This window comes from Triturus cristatus, chromosome 3_2 (assembly GCF_964204655.1).
Source record: "Triturus cristatus chromosome 3_2, aTriCri1.1, whole genome shotgun sequence".
NCBI classification, from domain to species: Eukaryota; Metazoa; Chordata; class Amphibia; order Caudata; family Salamandridae; genus Triturus; species Triturus cristatus.
This window is the reverse complement of record NC_140584.1, coordinates 668,016,575-668,039,525: the sequence shown is the minus strand read 5'-3', so window position 1 is coordinate 668,039,525 and position 22,951 is coordinate 668,016,575. Positions and strand designations below refer to the sequence as shown.

The 22,951-nt window shown below is 42.0% G+C and overlaps 1 long non-coding RNA gene across 1 annotated transcript in view; it reads right to left on the bottom strand.

The window, feature by feature from the left end:
- Positions 1-22,951, bottom strand: part of LOC146857925 (uncharacterized) — an 80,383-nt gene that overhangs the window by 7,505 nt on the left and 49,927 nt on the right. Inside the window, exon 2 of the long non-coding RNA XR_014979969.1 lies at positions 21,154-21,249. This is a non-coding gene — a long non-coding RNA (uncharacterized LOC146857925). The remainder of the gene's footprint in view (positions 1-21,153; positions 21,250-22,951) is intronic.

Below are 22,951 nucleotides of genomic sequence, written 5' to 3'. Positions count from 1 at the left end.
AATAATTATTAACTTAGTCTACTGCAGGTAAGTTAGAGGGATTAGGCTGGATAGGTAGACGTTTCACTGGTCATCCCATAATCAAATGCCTAAGCTTTTGCTAGTAGTGAGTCACTTTGTTCAGCAATTGTTGAAAGGGAAACATTTGAACTGACGTAATCCGTTATGAAAGCAATACTAAATCAAATATATCACTTGGTCAGAGGAAGGTGGCGCATGCAAATAATGTGTTTTTCAAATTTTATGGAAGACTGCGACAGAAGGAACTTACGAAAGGAGTTATGTACTAGGAAGTCACTCAGTGGGCACTGCGAGTGAAGGGAAACACAACAATTTTTTGCATTGACATGAAATTTGTAAATGGGGCTACACATTGCACAGCCAACAATGCAGTGGCATCAATGTAACCATGCAGCCGATAGGTCACCCATAAGTGTCACTGGCGAAATGCCATTGGTAAGGAGGGAGGTGACTGACGATGGGTGGGTAGGAAGGATACATAATATATGTTGTGCTTGAAAACTGTGAGTCAAGGGAGTAGTCACCTCAACCCTTTGAATCAAAAACCTTAATAAAAACCATTCCAAGCAAGTACAGATGAGAGGGACGCCACTACAGAGGAGCACCCTAGTCCCTTTTTTAGGTCTCGCCTAGCATTGCAGCGCATGCGCTGCTCGCTCAGCGAGACATTTAGTGAGAGGAGATTTCAGAAGGGGACTTGAAGCTTCGCCCATCATTTTCATTGGGTCGCGTCAGCGTGTATGCTAAACGCTGGCTTCCCATTGAAAATGATGCTTTTTGGCCACTGCCCTTTCTCCCTTTCGTCCGGCCCATCCGTACTGGCTCGTCTGCTTCACGGCTATCATGAAGCAATTTCTTATCTCAACATCAGCCGCATGTTTATTTTTGCATCGCGCTTTCACTTACAGTGAAAGTGAAAGCGCGATGCAAATATAAACAAGCGGCTGCCTTCCCGCAACGGTGAGCGCTTTGTTCTGTACGTGGAGTGTTGCAGTTCAAGAGCTCACCGACAGAGGTTCCCGCCACGCCTGCTGATGTTTTGTAAGTTTAAGTAAGACTCTCTGGAAGAAAACCAAATTTGTATGGAGAGATTTACATTATATTTGTGTCTGTTTCTGCGTACTTGCGCGCGCATGTAAGGTGTGCTCTTAAATGAAATGATATCAACCTCATTTCACAGGCCGAGGATATTGTTTCACAGCTGCCTGTTAAATACGATGTCATCAGTGCCGAACCTATTCTCGGCATGATTTGCATCCCTCTGGGGAGTTAGCCTCTGAGCATAACACTCTCTTTTAGACGATGAAAGCCGCGGGCCGTTCTATGGAGTTTTACCATTTCCCATTGTTTAGTCAACATTTAATTCATGAAAGGTTAGCAAAACACCAGTATTGTAATCCAGGCAGCGCCCGTGTTTAGTTCGCATTGTGAGGTCAGCTTCAATGAGCGCTCCATTCTACGGACAGTGAAATATGGTTTTTAACAAAAGCAGTTTTTTTTATTTAAAATTCTTAAATTCTTCTTCTCTCGTTTGTACTATAGAAAAACAAATATTTTCAATAACAACAGCGTTTTCAAGCCTCACTATTTATAAAGCCACCAAAACCTTTGGCGGGAATGTACGGCCATACTGCATGGCTATCCATTCTTTATACAACATAGATAATATTTTATATAGCGCTTCGTGAGCACCTCGGCCTTTTCTAACCAGTGTAGACAGAAGGCGGCGCCATTGCAAAAAATAATAGTACTCCATTTCAGGAGGAGAGAAGGATGACTTCTGTGAGGGTCCGAATTTTAACGGGGAGTTCACAACAGAGGTGTGATGGGAGCCATCTCTTTCTGCAAGTGGCATTCTGCAAGTGCAGAAAGAGTGAGAAAATGAGTGTGTGTGGGGCCGTATGTATGAGGAATATTAGTGTAAGGAATATAATAATAATTGTACGCCGTGATAATAATAAAAATACCTACAGCGGATGTAATACAAGTAGCTCTGTGTCGCCTGATTCGTAAAGCGCTTTGTTTGCCGCTGAATAGAAGACTGGGCGCTATATAAAATAATCTAGCATGACAAGACACGGGATTCTTTGGGGCCACGAAGCTCTGGTGGGGCATTTTGGAGACGGTGTTACTAGCCCCAGGTGGGTCGTGAACTCTGAGGTCTCCACCTCTAGCCCTGGTCACACGCCTCGCGCGCAGTAGACCAGCATTACTTTGTCGGGATTGGTGCGAGGTGAGGGACTGTACCACGCCCTGCGCCTAGTGACACATCTCACGGGGTCTAGGCGCACCTCACGCGCCGTGGGCCCAGTCACACGCCTCACGTGCATGGGGCAGAGGAACAATTCTCACGCACACAGGACAGTAACAGGCCTATTAACACTCCTAATGCACACAAGCCAGTAACAACCTATTAACACTCCTCATGCACACGGGCCAGTAACTGGCCTCACGCGCCAGGCCTAGTAACACTCCTCACACGCACTGGAACAGTGACTGGCCTCGCGCCCATTGGGTTTGGCCTGCCCTTGGGGGGACGGGCCACACTTTGCATGAACGGATACAATGTTTCCGATGCCCTGGAGCAGCGCTCCTGTGCTCTACGCACCCGGGAGACGAGTCTGCTTCGTGTTCATTTCCAGTCTGAATGCCAAAGTCCTTTTCGGTGAAACTGATTTTCCCAGCGCTGTGTCCATCGGATCTCTGCCAAAATTTTGAAGGTCAGAAAATCGACCTACAAAAATATCGCAACACAAATATCGATGTCAAGAATATCGACATCCTATCTACAACATGGTAAGTGCAAAAATATCGAAAAAAAAAAAAAGATGTCAAAAATATCGTTTTTAAAAATATCGGGTTTTTTTTGTTACAAAAAATATGTTAAATAAACATAATGATACTTATAAATAAAATAAACATAATTAAATATATTTAATAATGTTAAAAATTAATAATTAATCAATATAATTTAAGAAAAAATGAATTAAACATACATATAATATATAATATATATACTTACTTAATAATGTTTTTATAATTATTGTAATAAATTATAAATTATTTAAAAATATTAAAAATTGCAAACACATTACACACATAAAACAATAACATAAATAAAAATTAAATAATTATGTATAACAAATTTACAAAATTACATTTAATTTAAAGATTGTTAAAATTAATTATATACTACATTAGCTAAAATAATAAAAATAAATATTAAATAGCAGAGACAATAAAACTACTACTCCAGCTCCCAAAAAAACAACATAAAGGAAAATTTTGGATAGCGCAGGGCTAAAAATTACTATATCCACTCCAGATAGTGTAACAGTAGGGAAAGTGTTGGATAACGTAGAGGTTTAAATTACTATTCCGAATCCAGGGAGTGCAACAGTAAGGAAAGTGTTGGATAGCGAAGGGGTAAAAATAACTATTCCAAATCCAGAGAGTGCAACAGTAGGAAAAGTGTTGGATAGCATAGGGATAAAAATTACTATTCCAACTCCAGAGAATGCAACAGTAGGGAAAGTGTTGGATAGCGTAGGGTTAAAAATTACTATTCCAACTCCAGAGAGTGCAACAGTAGGGAAAGTGTTGGATAGCGTAGGGGTAAAAATTAGAACTCCCACGCCAAAGAGTGCAACAGTAGGGAAAGTGTTGGATAGCGTAGGGGTAAAAATTAAGATTCCCACTCCAGACAGTGCAACAGTAGAGAAAGTGTTGGATAGCGTAGGGGTAAAAATTACTATTCCAACTCCAGAGAGTGCAACAGTAGGGAAAGTGTTGGATAGCGTAGGGTTAAAAATGACTATTCCAACTCCAGAGAGTGCAACAGTAGGAAAAGTGTTGGATAGCATAGGGGTAAAAATTACTATTCCAAATCCAGAGAGTGCAACAGTAGGGAAAGTGTTGGATAGCGTAGGGGTAAAAATTAGTACTCCAACTCCAGAGAGTGCAACAGTAGGGAAAGTGTTGGATAGCGTAGGGGTAAAAATTAAGATTCCCACTCCAGACAGTGCAACAGTAGGGAAAGTGCTGGATAGCGTAGGGGTAAAAATTACTATTCCAAATCCAGAGAGTGCTACAGTAGGGAAATTGTTGGATAGCGTAGGGGTAACAATTACTATTCCAACTCCAGAGAGTGCAACAGTAGGGAAAGTGTTGGATAGCGTAGGGGTAAAAATCACTATTCCAACTCCAGAGAGTGCAACAGTAGGGAAAGTGTTGGATAGCGTAGGGGTAAAAATTACTATTCCAACTCCAGAGAGTGCAACAGTAGAGAAAGTGTTGGATAGCGTAGGTGTAAAAATTACTATTCCAACTCCAGAGAGTGCAACAGTAGGGAAAGTGTTGGATAGCGTAGGGGTAAAAATTAAAATTCCCACTCCAGACAGTGCAACAGTAGGGAAAGTGTTGGATAGCGTAGGGGTAAAAATTAATATTCCAACTCCAGAGACTGCAACAGTAGGGAAAGTGTTGGATAGCGTAGGGGTAACAATTACTATTCCAACTCCAAAGAGTGCAACAGTAGGGAAAGTGTTGGATAGCGTAGGGGTAAAAATTACTATTCCAACTCCACAGAGTGCAACAGTAGGGAAAGTGTTGGATAGCGTAGGGTTCAAAATTACTATTCCAACTCCAGAGAGTGCAACAGTAGGAAAAGTGTTGGATAGCGTCGGGGTAAAAATTACTATTCCAACTCCAGAGAGTGCAACAGTAGAGAAAGTGTTGGATAGCGTAGGTGTAAAAATTACTATTCCAACTCCAGAGAGTGCAACAGTAGGAAAAGTGTTGGATAGCGTAGGGGTAAAAATTAAAATTCCCACTCCAGACAGTGCAACAGTAGGGAAAGTGTTGGATAGCGTAGGGGTAAAAATTAATATTCCAACTCCAGAGACTGCAACAGTAGGGAAAGTGTTGGATAGCGTAGGGGTAACAATTACTATTCCAACTCCAAAGAGTGCAACAGTAGGGAAAGTGTTGGATAGCGTAGGGGTAAAAATTACTATTCCAACTCCACAGAGTGCAACAGTAGGGAAAGTATTGGATAGCGTAGGGTTCAAAATTACTATTCCAACTCCAGAGAGTGCAACAGTAGGAAAAGTGTTGGATAGCGTAGGGGTAAAAATTACTATTCCAACTCCATAGAGTGCAACAGTAGGGAAAGTGTTGGATAGCGTAGGGGTAAAAATTAGTACTCCAACTCCAGAGAGTGCAACAGTAGGGAAAGTGTTGGATAGCGTAGGGGTAAAAATTAAGATTCCCACTCCAGACAGTACAACAGTAGGGAAAGTGTTGGATAGCGTAAGGGTAAAAATTACTATTCCAACTCCAGAGAGTGCAACAGTAGGGAAAGTGTTGGATAGCGTAGGGGTAACAATTACTATTCCAACTCCAGAGAGTGCAACAGTATGGAAAGTGTTGGATAGCGTAGGGGTAAAAATCACTATTCCAACTCCAGAGAGTGCAACAGTAGGGAAAGTGTTGGATAGCGTAGGGGTAAAAATTACTATTCCAACTCCAGAGAGTGCTACAGTAGGGAAAGTGTTGGATAGCGTAGGGTTAAAAATTAATACTCCAACTCCAGAGAGTGCAACAGTAGGGAAAGTGTTGGATAGCGTAGGGGTAAAAATTGAGATTCCCACTCCAGACAGTGCAACAGTAAGGAAAGTGTTGGATAGCGTAGGGGTAAAAATTACTATTCCAACTCCAGAGACTGCAACAGTAGGGAAAGTGTTGGATAGCGTAGGACTAACAATTACTATTCCAACTCCAGAGAGTGCAACAGTAGGGAAAGTGTTGGATAGCGTAGGGGTAACAATTACTATTCCAACTCCAGAGAGTGCAACTGTAGGGAAAGTGTTGGATAGCGTAGGGGTACAAATTACTACTCCAACTCCAGAGAGTGCAACAGTAGGGAAAGTGTTGGATTGCGTAGGGGTAAAAATTACTATTCTAACTCCAGAGAGTGCAACAGTAGAGAAAGTGTTGGATAGCTTAGAAGTTAAAAATAACATACTTTTAAATAAAATAATTATTTTAAATAATTAATAATTTAATTATTAAATAACTCAAAATTACTTACAAATACCAATACATATTTATTAAAAACATAACTACCAATAAATAATTAATTAGCAATAAATTATTAATAAATACCAATAAATAATAATTAAGGAATATTAATTACCAATTTAAAAATATTGAACAATTAAATTTTGTATACCAAAAATTAATTATCAAACATTAATTACCAATTAAAAAATCTTAAACAATTACATATTGTTTTTACACAAAATAATTATTATACATTAATTACCAATTAATAATTTCTTATTAATATATTAATTAGAAATATCACTAAATAATATTTAAACATATTTAATTACCAATTGATTATTAATCAACAATAAATTCTTTTTCATAACCGAAAAAGTATTATTTTAAATATTTACCAATTAATAATTAATCTACAATTAATTAATTATCAATACCCAACTACAAATTTAATAATTACTTAATTAGATTTCAATTACTTCCAACACTATTCCCCTATAAATGCACGAAACACTCAAATAATAAAATAATACAGTTAACATAATTATCGATTAATCAATTATTCAAAACTAATTACCAATTAATAAAAACTTAATTACCAATTAATACTTAATTAACAATAATATAATTAACAATTAATCAATTATTCAAAACTAATTACCAATTAATAAAAATTAATTACCAATTAATACTTAATTAACAATAATATAATTATCAATACCAATAAATAAATATAAATATTACTTAATTACAATTAAATTACTTCCCACCCTCTTCCCCTATAAACCCACAACCCGCTACAGAATTTAAACGCAAAAATTATTTTTAAAAAATGTATAATTCCTAAAAATGTATAATTAATTTCATATTATTAAATTACTTCCCACCCTAATCCCCTATAAACCCACAACCCGCTACAGAATTTAAACGCAAAAATTATTTCAAATTAATTTATAATTCCTAAACATTTATAATTAATTTCATATAATTAAACTACTTCCCACCCTGTTCCCCTATAAACCCACAACCCGCTACAGAATTTAAACGCAAAAAATATTTAAAATTAATTTATAATTCCCAAAAATGTATAATTAAATTCATATAATTAAATTACTTCCCACCCTATTCCCCTATAAACCCACAACCCGCTACGGTACTAAAACACAAAATTAACTTTAAAAAACCCATTATTAACATATATAAATTGTATACATATATTTTAAAAACAGTAGAACACTTAACAAAAAATAATTAACACATACATATTAAATACATAATAAAATACATAACAATATTATAAATATCGATATTAGTGACATGGATATTAGTAACATCGATATATTTCATATCGATATTACTAACTTCGATATTACTATCATCGATATAACAAAAATCGATATTACTTACCTTAGGGTCGATATTCTGTCCATCGATATTCTTGACATCGATATTCTGTCCCTACGATATTCTAGACTCGAAATTATGGTAGGTCGAAATTAAATTATCGATATTTAGACTGCTCACCGTGTCCATCATGTGTGGTCCGCTTCAGAACTTGATTTTTTCGCATTGCCACTGGTTCTAGGGACTGAGATTTATTTTTACTCTCCAGACTTTGCTAAGAACAAGAAAGCGAAAGACAGAAACGGGAGAAAGGAGAAGGAAAGGAAAAATGTGATAAAAGGAAGAAAGCAGGGAAGAAAATATAGAGCTGTAATGAGATAGGTAATATAGGGAGGTGGGTGCGGGCGGTGCAGATATACGCCCGGGGCCCAGCACTTGCCTTTGCGCATCTGAGGATCTAGTCAAGACGTGTTGAAGTGTCTTGAGCAAGAATAAAATGCAAAAATGGCATGTATATGTTAGTCCTACGAATTCGTATCTGCGTTAAATACCGATCACAAAATGTATAGAAGTTGTACACAAGATCTAGCACCTGTTCAGTATGTGTGGCACCTAGAGAGCCAGCGGGTCACTTTTGGAGCGTCTGTGGTACCTGTAGAGTAAAGATTGCACCTGTGCAGCGTGTGGCACATCTGAGCAGGTGCGGCACCTGTATGGCCCATCGAGTAGGAGTGGCACACGCAGAGTGCGTGTGTGTCACCTGCATAGAATGCGTGGCACCAACACAGGACATATCACCTAATCCGAATGCAGCACACGATGTGCGGCATCTATGCAGAATGTGTGACAGCTGCCTCGCATATGATGTATGATACATGTGGAGAATGTGTGTCAACTGAGCAGAATGAGTGACGCATATCCAGAATGTATGGCCGCTGTCCAGCAATGTGTGATAGCTGTGGAGAATGTGTGACACCTGCGCAGAATATGTGACACATATCCAGAATGTATGGCAGCTGTCCAGCATGTGTAATACCTGTGGAGAATGTGTGACACCTGTGCAGAATGAGTGACACATATCCAGAATGTATGGCAGCTGTCCAGCATGTGTCATACCTGTGGTGAATGTGTGACACCTGCGCAGAATGAGTGACGCATATCCACATTGTGTGTGGCAGCTGTCCAGCATGTGTGATACCAGTGCAGAATGTGTGGCATTTGATCAGAATGGGTGGCACCTATCCAGAATGTGTGGCAGTTGTCCAGCACGTGTGATCTCTGTGGAGAATGCGTGACACCTGTACAGAAGGGGTGACACAAATCCAGGATGTGTTGCAACTGGACAGCATGTACGATACAGGATGTGTGGCACCTGAGGAAGACCTGTTACTCCTGCGTTCTATGTGTATGCGAATGTGTGGCAGATGTCCAGCATGCATGGCACCTTTGCAGAATGTGTGGCACCTGTGCAGGTTGTGGGACACCTGCTCAGGATGTGTGGTGCCTGTCCACCACATACATTACCTGTGCAGAATGAGAGATTCCTGCGCACAACGTGTGGCAACTGAGCAAAACATTTGTGCCTGTGTTCTATGCGCCGCACCTGTCTGACATGTCAGGCACCCATGAAATATTTTGTGGCAGCTTGGCAGATGCTGGCCCCAGCACAGTGTCTTACTCTTCTCCACACAGACTGGATGTCATCTATTCAGCATGTGGGCATGTGTTTCTTTTGTTCTGTATGTGGCGTGTTGCAGTTCCAGAGCTCACCGACAGAGGTTCCCACCACGCCAGCTGAGTGCTCGGACATATTTTCGGCGAACCTAAAGCCCAACGTTCCTCGGTTCAGGCACAATAAAATATCCACTCGTTTAGTTGACTGACATAATTTACAATAAACACGTTTTGTAAGTGTAAGTAAGACTCTCAGGAAGAAAACCAAAATCTGCTTTCGTCCAGCAGGCGCTCTCCACTTTACAGGCGTTTCATTGAAAATACTGTGCCTAGGACTTTGTGGCGTGCTCGAGTGCGTGGATATTCTTACTTTACTTACAATGTTTTTCTTACATATATCTAGATATATATTTTGTTATGCATGACTGAACTCGCAGAGTCGGAGGACTTGCCGAACAGTCGCGTTGACCTTGTGCGCCGGAGCCGAAAGCTCTGTTCATAGAGCAAGACTGAGAACAAAGCATGGAAAATGGGGTCCCAAGGGGATCGCGGCACGAGCAGCTGTCCCCTTGGGGAATTTCGCGTGGTGGAACAGTCCACACAGAGCGTCAGGGCTCTAGGCAGGCAGGGGGCGGGGCTTAGCAGCGTGAGCAGAGCAGGCAGCAGTTAGGGGAAACTGTGTTTTTTTCTGTGAGGAGATTGGGAGACTGTCGTTTTTGTGACACAAGCCTTGCCAATTTTCCTCATTTTCTGCTAGTTTTGGTGTGTTTTTCTTCAGGCTTTGCTTCAGGATGGCAGAGTCAGAGGCTGTGAAGGAGGCATTGCGCATTATTTATGACGCAGTTCGTGAGGACTTATTGCAGCCTGGTGTTTCAACAGTTTTGGCGGCGGTGGGGAGACGCCCGAAGAGGATGGCAGCTCAAGGAGTTTCGGAAGCAGTGGCAGCTTGTTTACCTGCGAAGAGCCGGTCGCTAGGGGCTGTGGGTCGTGCTGAGGTGGAAACATTGCATCGCAGCGAAGCCAGCAGGTCACAGGCTACCAGATGTCACGTGCTTCCTGACAGGTTTTCAGGTCAGTTGAGGGCGGTATCTTCTCTCCGCATGGGGCGTGCTAGGAGGAGAGTACAGGGCAGGGGTGGTACTACCTCCAGAAGCCTTACTACAACAAGTTCCCTGTCAAGCAGGGGGAGGGAGGTTCTTATGACATTGGGGTAAAGGAAAATTTGGTTTTGCCGGCAACTACATCAGCTTTTAAGAGGGCCCACGTCGGTGGCAAGGTGCTCACAAACATTGCTAATTTTCAAGGAATGTCTTCCATTAATATTGCGCCTTCTGTGTCTTTTTAGGGACGCTCTGCTGTTTTGGTGGATTATTCCAGTGACAGTGGTGATGACAGTGAGGGGGTGCAAATTTTGGCAGTGGGAAAGCACAATAGTCCGAACGATAATTTTGCTCCGGTGCAGGGTACTGCAGGGGAGGGAGCCGTTCCTGAGGTGTTTTTGGTCCCGATGCCTAGGGGCCCACCTGGGGAGTATGTCAACTCATATTTACAATATCAACACTTTAGCTGTTGATTTAACAGACTCAGTTTTTGAGGAGGTTCAGGAATTGGATGGTACTGACTCACTGTCTCACAACATATACCCTACGTCACGTTCTGAACCTCCTGGTTATTCTTCAGGATTTGAATCTATTTTTCCGGAATCTCGTTCTCCTCCTTGTTTCTCACAGATTTCTTTTGACTCTGCATTAGGGCCAAGTAGAGGGCAATGGGTCTGGGTGGATCATGCTACTCCTTCATCTTCGGCAACGGGCAGTGCCACGCAGTTTCGGGATGGTGGTAAGTTGGTAGCGGCGTCTGGCACGAGCGGCTGGAAGTCTTCATCTTTCAAGTTCCCGCAGATGGCGGCGGGCGGCGAAGCATGGCGCGGCTGTTGGTAAGGGTGTTGTGTCACAGAACGGATCAAAGGCGGATTTTGCTGTGACCAATTGGGATTGTTATGATGGCGGGGTGGGAGACGGGGAAATGCTGAGTGGGTGTAATAATGATTTGGTCATACCTGATGAATATGCTGGTCAAGGTTTGGTGGACGAAAGTATACATGAAGGTTTTCTATTTGATGAAGGAATTTTTGACACAAGAGCTATGGGTCAAGAACAAGTAGCGGTTACAAAGGGGTCGGGGTCAACTGTTGTTGCTAGTATTTTTCAGAGGTCACGAGCGGGCAAGAAAGCGGAGCAGGAACGGCTTCGGGGGCAACAACGGCGAGAGGATCCTCAGGAGTTCCAGGAGCGGGCTACTCAATTGACATCAGGTAGGCCTCAGTGGTGGTCTTCGTGGCCGCAACCTTTGACAGACAAACCCAGTGTAAGTTAAGTGGGGGTGGGTGATGACTCAGTGAAGGAAGGTTCGGGTTGCGGGGCGGGGGAGGCGGTTGGTAAATCTGCAGAACAGGTGGGAGTGGGTTCAGGTGCTGTGGGATCAAATAAGGCGCCAAGCATTGATAAACAGGTTAGCACTGATAAACATGAATGGGTCTGAATCCTCATCTGGGCAAGTTTCAGGTGCCGTTCACCCCATGCATAAAGAATTACCTTACATGGGTTTGTCCATGCCCCTGGGTACGCATTTGGCTGAGAAAACTAAGAAGAGGATTTGGGACCACAAATTTGTAGACGTATTCAAGCTCCTTCATAGGGATGTTCAAGCAAAGGAGGGGTCCAATGAAGAAGAGTGGGAGCTTTCGAGGCGTCCTAGGGTTCCAAAAAATATCGAAAATTGGACGGCAGCATTTTTAATTTATGCAAGCGTCTATTGTGAAAAACATCAGGACAGGGCTGTTGCAATGTTTAAGTATATTGATATCATACACAAAGCACATTTACAGTCCGGGGGTTCGCATGGCTCAACTATGATGAGGAGTTTAGGGCTAGAGTAAGTTTTTTCCATGATAAGCCTTGGGGGGATGTGGATCAGGAACTGTGGCTTCAGTGGATGTCCTCGTCTCAGACGCCTTCGACAACGCATACTGCAAGCGGGCTCCCAATTACTTATCGGCCCTTTCTGCCTCGCCCCGCCCCGCCCGCCCCGCCCAATTTGGGGCGGGTGTTGTGGGAAGAGGACAACTACCAGTTACGGGATCCTGTTGGAACTTTAATCGAGGTTCCTGCATCAGGCAATTTTGCAGGTTTAAGCACGAATATTCACAGTGTGGTGGGAAACATGCCATCATCCAGTGTTTTGCCAACCAAAGGTTTGGGGATCAGAGAAAATCACCAAGAGGTAGGGGAGCTTTTCCGCAGTTTATCTCAAAGGTCTCAGACCCCAATTACGTTATCGGTCATGACACAGTGGTTGGAAGGGTATCCTGATACTGAATCAACTTCAAAACTCTATTGGGGTTTCAAGGAGGGTTTTAAGTTATCAGGGTCCCCGTTATAATAGATGGTCTGTCAATTTAAAATCGGCGAAGGAGTTGCCTCAAGTGGTGCAGAAGAAATTGGATTTGGAGATACAAATCAAATCAAATTCAAAGCTTTATTCGACAGCATTGTCATAAAAGCATATTTACATCCTAACAATAAATATAAATACTATTTTTAAAACAATATACAATCTTAAAAATACATTAAACCATGATGCTGGCGAATAGTTCCGATGAATTGATAACATCAATTAAAAACAAGCTTATGCTAAAAATAGAACAATGTCCTTGGTGTCAGATGTTCTTTATCCTTCTTCTAACATTTTTAGGGTGCGTGAACGTATAACCCAGGCCCACCCCAAGAATTTTGCTACAGCAATAACCAAATATTGAGTGCAATCAGATTCGAGTATCCTCAAGGCATCCTTATATCTACGTATCCCCAAATTTAAACATACTGGTTTTATCCATCTGCGACGTGGAATGACATACAATGGACAAACAAATAATAAATGACCAGCATCTTCAATCAAATCTCGACAGTGAGGACAACAATTATCATGGTTGGGTAGCCAGTTCTGTATAAATGTTTTAACAGGGAGGGTCCCAATTCGAAACTGAAAATACAGTTTTCTATCAAAAGGCCTCTCTATATAATCCCAAAAAGCCTCACAAGATGGAATACTTTTGATGTCGAGATATCGTCCTGTTAGATTGGTATTCTGGCCAGTAATAATAACAGATGTTGTAATCATATCCCAGTACATTTTTTTGAGTGCAGACTTAGGAGGAAATTTTAACCCATTTGAATCATCCCATAGATGCCCCAGATCTAATTTTATTAATAAGTCTCTGATTTCTTTAAGCCATGATATAGAATGAAATTGGTCGGCCCTAATAATGTCTTTTAGGGCAGTAGCATAGTGGGCCAATTCCGGTGTGACCATGATACGTCTCTTGGATTTGGAGATACAGGAGGGCAGGATAGCAGGTCCATTTAAGCACTGTCCTTTGAAGAATTAGAAGATATCTCTGTTGGGTTTGGTTCCCAAAAAATTGGCAGGTGAATTTAGACTAATCCATCACTTATCGTGGCTGGAGGGCCAGTCTATTAATGACTTCATTTCCCCGTCAGACTCCAATGTGTCTTATACATTTGTTGATGATGCCCTGAGGATGGTACGCACAGCTGGGAGTGGTGCGGAACTGGCTAAATGTGATATCCAGTCAGCGTTTCGTTTACTGCCCATTCACCCATCAGATTTTGAGCTGTTGGGCATGTTTTTCAATGATTCTTTTTACATAGACAGAGTCCTCCCAATGGATTGTTCGGTGTCATGTGCACTCTTCGAAATATTCAGTACTTTTCTTCAATGGTGTTTTTCGGAGAAAAGTGGTCACAAACAGGTATGTCACTATTTAGATGATTTCTTGTTTAATGGCAAAGCTCAGTCACATCAGTGCCACTGATGCCTGAACATTTTCCAACAATTGGCTGAGGAGTTCGGCGTTCCTTTGGTTCGGGAAAAAACTGAGGGTCCAGGTACCAAACTTACATTCTTAGGTATTGAAATTGACACGGAACTTATGATGGCTAGGTTGCCAGCGTCTAAAGTGACTGAAATTAGGTAATTTTTATTGGAGATCATTGACAAGGAAAATGTTCCGCTCAGGCAGGTTCCGCGTCTCTTGGGCTATTTGAATTTCGCTTGCCGCGTGGTGCGTGCTGGCAGGACCTTCTGTAGACGTTTGGGGATGGCGATGTCTGGGGCATTTCTTCCTCATCACAGGATTAGGCTCACCAAGGAGATTAAGGAGGATTTACTAATTTGGCTGCAATTTTTGAAGGATTTTAATGGAGTCTCTCCATATTTTGTGGAGGATGATACCATCTGGCATTTTCAGATTTTTTCAGACGCTTCTGGAGCGCATGGCTTCGGCATTTTTTGGGAAGGTCGTTGGTGTGCGGAAAAATGGCCTCCACATTGGCTACAACAGGGCCGAAGCATAGCCTTTCTTGAATTGTTCCCTCTCATTGTGGCTGTTTTAGTTTGGGGAGTTGGGAGTTTAAGGACAGGAATGTTCTTTTTCATACTGACAATATGGCTGTTGTGGAGCTAATTAACAAGCAAAAGGCAAAAGATGTGCGTGTATTATACCTGTTGCGTGTTTTTATGCTGCAAAGTCTCAGATTAAACATTGTGTTTCGAGCGAGACACATTCCAGGTGTTAATAACTCAATTGCGGATGCTCGGTCTCGATTCAATTGGCAGAAATTTTTCAGTTTGGCGCCGGGGGCGGGTGGCTGCAAAACTTCGATCCCGAAAGACATCTGGGCGCTGGGGGAATGAGAATCATTGATCTGGTGGAAAAATCTATAGCCCCTTCTACTAGACGCAGTTATCGTCAGGCTTGGTTGGAGTTTTTAAGTTGTGTTAAGTTTCACAAAATGGTTCTTTATACAGAGGGTATCAGAGAGGTTATGTTACAGTTTCTTTTGCATTTGGTCAATTTGGGGGTTATCTCATACAACAATCTCAGGAAAATTGGCCGGCATTTCATTTTATAGTCAGTCGTGGTGGGGACAGGAGTTTACTGGGGATGTTTCATTAAGGCGTATGTTGAAGGGTCTGGGGAGGGCACGTTCCTTTTCTTCGGAGTTACGTGAGCCCATGATTTGGCTGTTTTTTGGCGCTTTTAGAGTTTCCGAGTTGTTAGGTCTGCGGGATCAGTGGGGCATGCAGGTAGAGGATATTCAAGTGCAAGGTGGGAGGGTTAGGATTCTTTTGAGGAAGTCAAAAACTGATCAGCCGGGTAGAGGCACTTGTATCTTTTTAAAGGGTAGCGGAGTGCAGGATTGTTGTTCAGTGAAGGAATGGGAGTAATTTTTTGTTTCCTTAGGCCTACAACGTGGGGACATATTAATTCCCAAGAATGGGAGTAAAATTACTAGTGGACAACTATTGGCAGTTTTACGTAAAACTTTGTCATTGTTGGGAAAAACCCCGCACTTTTTGGGACTCACTCTTTTCGGCTAGGGGCAGCGACTGAAGCCTACAGATTGGGTTGGGGTTTGGATGACATTAAGAAGATTGGGAGATGGAAATATGATTGCTGCACGACATGTTATTTACTATGTGGACTAATTTTGGTTTTTTCCCGCTAGGTCATGTTAAAAGTTCATTATCATCAAAGAGGCGGACATGGATAGTGGGCCATTCGTTTGTTAAGTGGTCAGCCAGCTTCGCCCAACAGCAGATTTATGGCCGAGCTCTTGGTTTGCCTAGCAACGGACATAAAGTTGTATGGCAGGGGAAAGGGGGGATGAAGTGGGATGATTTATTTCCTATGCTCTCTGAGCTGTCTTCTGCTAGAGGTTTCCAGGATTTATTAATAATCCATTTGGGGGAAAATGATCTTGTGGCATTGTCCGGTTTATCCCTTTTGAAGAAAATGAAATTGGACTTGGCGGTGCTCAAGAATAACTGGGTGGGTACAACTCTGGCTTGGACTGAATTTATTTACAGGCACCATTGGAGGGGAGCTCGCAACCACACGGCGATGGAAAGGGCTTGCAGGAAACTCAATCGGGAAATGAAAAACATTTTGTTCTGCAATGGGGATAACATTTTTAGCTCATGATAAAATCACGGGTACGGAATATCATCTTTTCAGGGAAGACGGGGTGCACTTGTCACAAATGGGCCAGGCATACTATTTAATGGAGTTGAGAGATCTATTGGCGGATTTTTAGTGTGAGAATATTTGGTGTTCCTTTAATAGCCACTAAGGTTGTGGCAGCAAACATAATGTTTGTTTAAAGGGGGGGGGACCAGGAAAACTCTCTGGTTTTCCTGGGTGGTGTTTTTTCTTGGGGGTTGGATGGTCTGGAGCGGGATTATGCTTCCCTCTGGGGTGGGGGAGGGGCGTTGGAGAGGTTGATTGGGATTATGCATTTCATGGGGTCTTTTTGATGAGAAGTCTTGTGGGGAATATTTGGTTGGATAGCAAAAGTTTCAAGAGTAATGACAATGGGGTTTTTGTTCCAAGAATATTTATTGTAGCAAGATTCTAATTTATGTTGCCTGGCCTAATAAAGTGACCTTTTATGCTAAGTGCAAATATTTGGTGTGGTTGTTCTTATTGCGCGATGCCTATTCCTATTTACAACCACTGTCCTGTGTGGGACCCCTGTCGGCTAGCCTTGGTATTGCAGCACTTTTTCAATGCTACTGCACACTTGAAGGACATTTTACCACAATATTTCAATTGAATAAAACTGTCTTCAGGACATAAAATATAATGAAAATAAATGAAATTGCTTTTCAGCTGCATGGGCTTATATAGCTATGTTTTTCCCTCATTGTACTCTGATTTCGGTAAAAGGTACTCACTCCGTGTTGTTTATTTGTCTCTGTGCTTATTTCAAACGACTTGCGGGAATTGTTGTCAGGAGTGAGTGGGGATTGAACCCGGATCTACAGGCATCACATGCACACTGAACAACATAATATTACCGGTTTGTACTGTATTGGTAAAATATCAGTTGGTAAATATAAAAGAAACACGCTCGGCCAAGGACAATTAACTGTGCTATCCTTAGTTTTGTAAGCAGTAACGCCGGTTTCTGCCTATGACCTCCCTCAATCAAACATGATGCAACAGATGCTGCCTCAAGTGACCTCGCCGGGGACCTTATTCATTTCTTTGCTATTGACACTGCCGGTGGCATCAATAAGGATACATTAGAATTTATTTGTATGCCTTATGTAAAGATATGTTGTTAAGTCCTGATATATATTGATATATTTATATTGTGAGGTAATGAGCTGTCCATTTTGGGTAGAAAGTAACTTTTTTCACAGCGGGCTGAAGCTTTGGTTTTTGTGGCTAGCCTTAATAGGCCAATTTCAGAGAGATTTCAGTTTTATTTCATAATGGTTTTCTTCACCTCGAGTTTTATTTGAATAGCTAAGATTTTTTTAACTGTGTTAATGTGCTATAAGTAGACGAAATCATAAATTAACCATAACGTTTTTTTAGTGTATATGTTTATTCATATAATATGAATTTTACTTTTAACATTGCTACCAATATCTGGAACACCTGTATAAGTTACAACCTCATTTGCCCAAGAACTCTTTTCTTTGGGAACATCTTAAAGAAATCTCTATTGCTGGAGCCTTCTCTTGAGAAGAGAGGCGCTTTAATCGCGCCTGCCACTCAGTGTTGCTGTTCCACAAAACTGCTCGCATCGCAGCCTAACAGATGACACGTCCATTAAAGGGAAAATTCAACCAGGTGGAAAAATCTATCTCCCTCCCCCACGTCCCTCACACCTCCCTCCCAATGTGAGACGGGCAGCCCTCGGGCCATTCCAGCTTTCCGCAGCACAAATGGCGTTCCAGCAAGAAAATTAACAAACAATCCTTTATTTAAATAAAAATGCTCTCTCCGTCGCTCTCCCTCTCTATCTATCTCTATCCCTCTCCCTCTCTGTCCCTCTGTCTCTCTCTCTATCCCCCCCCTCTCTCTCTATATATATATATATATCTCTAGCTCTCCCTCTCTCTCTATCCCTCTCTTTTTCCCTCTCTCTCACCCTCCCTCCCTCTCTCTCTTTATCTCTCTCTCTGGAGCCACAATAAAGTCATAATTTATTAGGCAGAGCAATAAAAAAAAAATCCAGAGAGCGTTTAATTAAAATAATTCATTGCTTGTTCAGAACCCGTTATAGATGGCTTCTAAAGACATGTTGGACACAACAAGACGTGTATGAAGCGGAGAGACTTCCACCCATGAGGCACACTGTGGGGTTAGGAGGGTACATTCTTGAACAGCCATGTGCAAGTGGGTAGAAGATGGGGCTTGTATGCTGTATAAGATTCGAAGAGGGTACTGCAAGTGTGCAAAAGCAGTTGGCATGATTGTGGGACCATACACCAGTATCGGGGGACCCTCCCTTCCACCGTGTCATGTGCTGGTGACTTCTTCATTAGTTAAGTTATCTTGCCTTTGTATAGCTTTCACCAGCAACCAGTGTGAAATTTTGACACTCAAACATTTCATGGCAATGAGAGGCTGGCCTGTATGTGTGGTTGGGAGAGTGTGTGGTTGTTGTGTGTCCGATATGGGAAGAGTAGGTGTGTGCTTGAGGTCCTGACACATGCTCTGGTTCTATGGTTATCACTGTTTGCAGTGGCCATTTGCAACAGGAAGCACTTCATTAAGGACCAGTGGTTCCTTGCCTGTTGCAGCAGTCCTCATAAGCGGAGCAGGCAATGGCCATAAAAATCGCTTTTTGCTGTCCTGAGGCCTGGGGTATTAACATTTTTAATGCATTACATCAATGTGATAAAAAAAAAAAATAATAAAAGCCAGTACCATTTACAATACAGAACTCACACTAGTACAAATGCAATGCAATAGATTTCGCAATTACAACAAAGTGAGCTATTGCCATTTTACATTACACCATTTGATTAATGCTTCACAAAGGAAAAAAAAAAAACAATGACATTTACAGTGCCAATAGCGCAAAACAATGTAATTGTGAGACCTATTGCATTGTAAATGCTTGTTATTCTTCTTCCCAAGGATTTTTCCATTTATCATTGCATTGTTCTTCTAGTATTTTTTATTCTTCAAACCTGGCTTTGCTACTCACTGTTCAAGTTTTACATTCTCTCAATCCAGTCTTCAACATTGAATACCATCCATCCATCCATATATCCATCCATCCAAACGTGGCTGTCAGTCTCAATGAACCTTTCCCCAACATACATCTGTCATTTACCCACCCATGCGTCCTTTCATCCATCAAACCCACCGGAGGATTCCTTTCACCCACCCAGGCAGGCATCATTTCACCCATATACCCTTTCATACATCCTTCACCCATCCACGCATTCAGCCACCTATAGTATATGCATTCTTTCACCCACACATTCTTGTCTACCAGTCATATTACATTTCATCAGTCCTTTCTTCTTGCATCCTTCTTTCCCTTTTCCATCAACCCATCTTAGTTAAAGGTCTTCATAAAACTTTCTCTGCTGAGTTAAAGATAGAAGAGCCCATTAGTTACTCAACTCAACTCACGCTGTATATGCTAAGTAAGCCTGGTTGGTGAACTCCGCTCCGCACGTGGAGCTTTCTGCACTCCGCGTTACATGGAGCTTGCGGAGTTCCGAAAAACTACACTCTGCGTAGCGGAGTGGAGTTATTTCCTCGCTAGCGCTGGTCAACATCAAGTTGGCGAGTGTGAGCGAGGAAAATCCATCTCCTGGCGAGATCTTTCCTCGTTTGCGATCGTCAACGTCAAGTTAGTGAGCGCAAGCGTGGAAATTAACCTCCCGGCAAGATTTCTCAATGCGGGCAGTCGGATTTCTAATTGCGAGTGGTCGCGTATGCTCGTGATCTCTTGCATTGAGAAACCGCCCGTTCACGTTGGGATAGCTGCCGCTCGAGTAAAAAATCTACTCGAGAGGCAGAAAGGAAGCAGTACCCGCTTGCACTGTGCATGATGCAGTTCGCGATGATTGCACAGTGCGGACAAACACCCAGCGCTGAAAATCACTGCGAATGGCATTTACCTAATGCACTCCGCCGCTTGCGGAGCTCCGCCTAGCTCGGCTGAGCTTTTTTTGCACTTTAGAGTTCCACGTAGCGGAATTCCGCAAACTCTCCCTAGGCTTTATGCTAAGTAAAGAGGGGTATGTTCAACTGTTCACAAGTAAACAGTACACCCTTGCAGTGAGCATATAATTAATTCTCAATTAGCAAACAATATGACTTACCACTGCCGCTGGCTCAGCCCCTACTGCTGCTGCATCTGCTGACTGGCTGGCGCCTCCCCCTATTAATTTCGTTTATAGCAAAATATACTACAATTCTGATACAAACAGTATCTTCTATCAAAAATATCAGGTTGGGCATTTTGTTGGTGGCAATTTTTGAAAAGCCTCAAGACAAACTGTAAAGGAGTGGCTAGAGCTGTTGATGAATCTGAGTTTTTCAAATGAAATAAAAGAGTGGGCAACTGGACATATGGTCTTGGTTGGCAAATGCAATGAGGCCATCCTCCTCATACTTCCTTACCGCCGTGGTGCACGGTCATCAGTTCACCAACTGCTGCTAATAATATTAGGCCTAGCTAAGAAGATCCAACATTGGGGTGTCCAAAGTGACCATGGCCACTCTCTCATTTTACTGACTGAACATGAGAAAGAAAAAGAAAGCCTTCTCATCTCAACAAACATGCGTAAGATACTTTACTTGGACATGCAATCTGCACGGCAGAGTAGTAGTAGTAGTAGTAGACCAATGGCTTCTCTGAGTCTTACGGTACCACCACTTGGCACTCCACGGTATATAAGGGGAGAGGGAAAGCTGACTGACAACGCAGAAGAAAGGAAGCTACAGACAGACTAGTAGAGAAACAGTTTAAAGTAAAGTAAAGACACTAGGAATATAGAAAATAGGTAAAAAGGATAATGCAGGGATAACAAGAATTTAGAAACTGATAGATCGAAGAGGAATTGGGTAACAATTAGGAAACAGATAGAAATAATAAAAAAATGGAACTTAGTGAAATAAATATTAATGTTAACAACAGGAGGACTTACTAGGGCCAGCACAGCCATCGGCCGAGGAAGAACTTTAGGACTGAGAGGCACTTCCAGCTCCCTCACCTGCCACAGACCTCTTCTTGCCCCTGGATACTGATGTAAGACATATAGACAAAAAACACTTGATTTGTGGTAAATAAATAATCTCTCCAAAAATATTTTTTGACAGGAAAAGGCAATCGCAACAACATTGAACTTTTCTAAATCAGATTGACTAGTAGACTTGTATTGTGGACTGCCCTATCCTATTCCAAATTACCTAAACCTACATAGCCCTATTCCAAATTTAGTAAACTAGATTTTGGAATTACTAATATATGTTAAATAATCATGTTTGCTTCTTCTCATCTCATTCGCAATCTAGACCCCTTTTGACGGGCCAATTCACTTAGTCTGCATTTTTTCTTTAAATGCATAAATGGACGCATGCATACACCAAATTGATTGCTTGTCCCTGTACGAGCTACAAAACAGGCTCTAAGAACTAAAGTGAGAGTATCATCATTACTTCTCTTACATAATCAGGCGACGAAAGCACATGCCACCAACTAGTATGATTAGATAGCGCCCGGCACCTGTTTAGAATAACGATCACTTAATATAATATTTGTAAACTTAATTTACCTGCATGTGAGCAGCATACTTGCTATTTGGGAAAAAAATATTAGCAACAGCATAGAACACACACATTTTAATAATATTAATAATTAGTTACTCACTGAGCCCTGTGACCTCACACCTACCAGGTTCAGCAGGTCCTGCTCTCAGTCCAGGATGTCGGACCACCGGTGTGTCAGCTGATTATGGGTGCGCCGGACCCCAGAGCAGTGACACACTCCCCGATGCCCCTCGCCCAGAGTCTGTACCCGGACCCAGGCCTGCTGCCAGGGTGGAGGGTAGGTGGCGCTAGACGTAAAAAACCAACACTGCCACCTCCACCTTGATAAACAGGGCACAGAGCTGCGCCTCTTCCTGGCCCCGCCTTCCGCAAGGAAGCGGCTCCTTGTTGCCGGCCTTTTTGGCAGATAAGGGTGCCATTTTGGGGCACCCTTATCTGCCAAGACATCTAGAGGCCCATTGGAATCAATGGGAATTGCATGCGCAATTTGCGAGTACTCTATAGGTACACGCAAATTGTGCATGCAATATCAAGGGTGCAAGGGTTCAAAAAGGATACTCTGTTGCACCCCTGAAATTCCCCTTTTTCCACATGTTGCGCACAGACATGCCCATGGGCATGTGTGTGTGTAAAATGTGACTTTGAAAAATGCACTTTAGTGCATTTTTTAAAGTAATCGCAAGTTACCATCAACTTTAGTTTGATGGTAATTTGCGATTTCTAATAGCGAAATCGCAATAATTTTTTGCTTAATGCATTGCATCTAAGGAATCGCAATTTGCGATTCCTTCAATGCAATCGCAATTTGAGCAATCATAATTTTAGCGATTCCTTAAGTTGTGATTTTTGCATTTGGGATGGTGCATCACAAATGCAAAAATACCAGTCGCAAAGGGGCAGATTCTGCAAATCTGTGCGTTTGCGACTAGTTTTTGGTTTGATGCATGGGGCCCTTAGAATTTTGATGTTTCATTTTTTATCTAGGCATTTTAGTGTTGTGTCATCTTTCCTGAGGTTGAGAGAGTGATATAATTGGAAATAGGAACAGAGTTTCTTGACGCCATGGTGGTGAGAGGCTTGAAATGTCCTGTATCCAGTCTGTTCTATGTCTTGAGTGAAATGCTAACTGATATTTGTAGAATTCAGGGAGGTTGAATTCACTTAGAGGTTTATTTT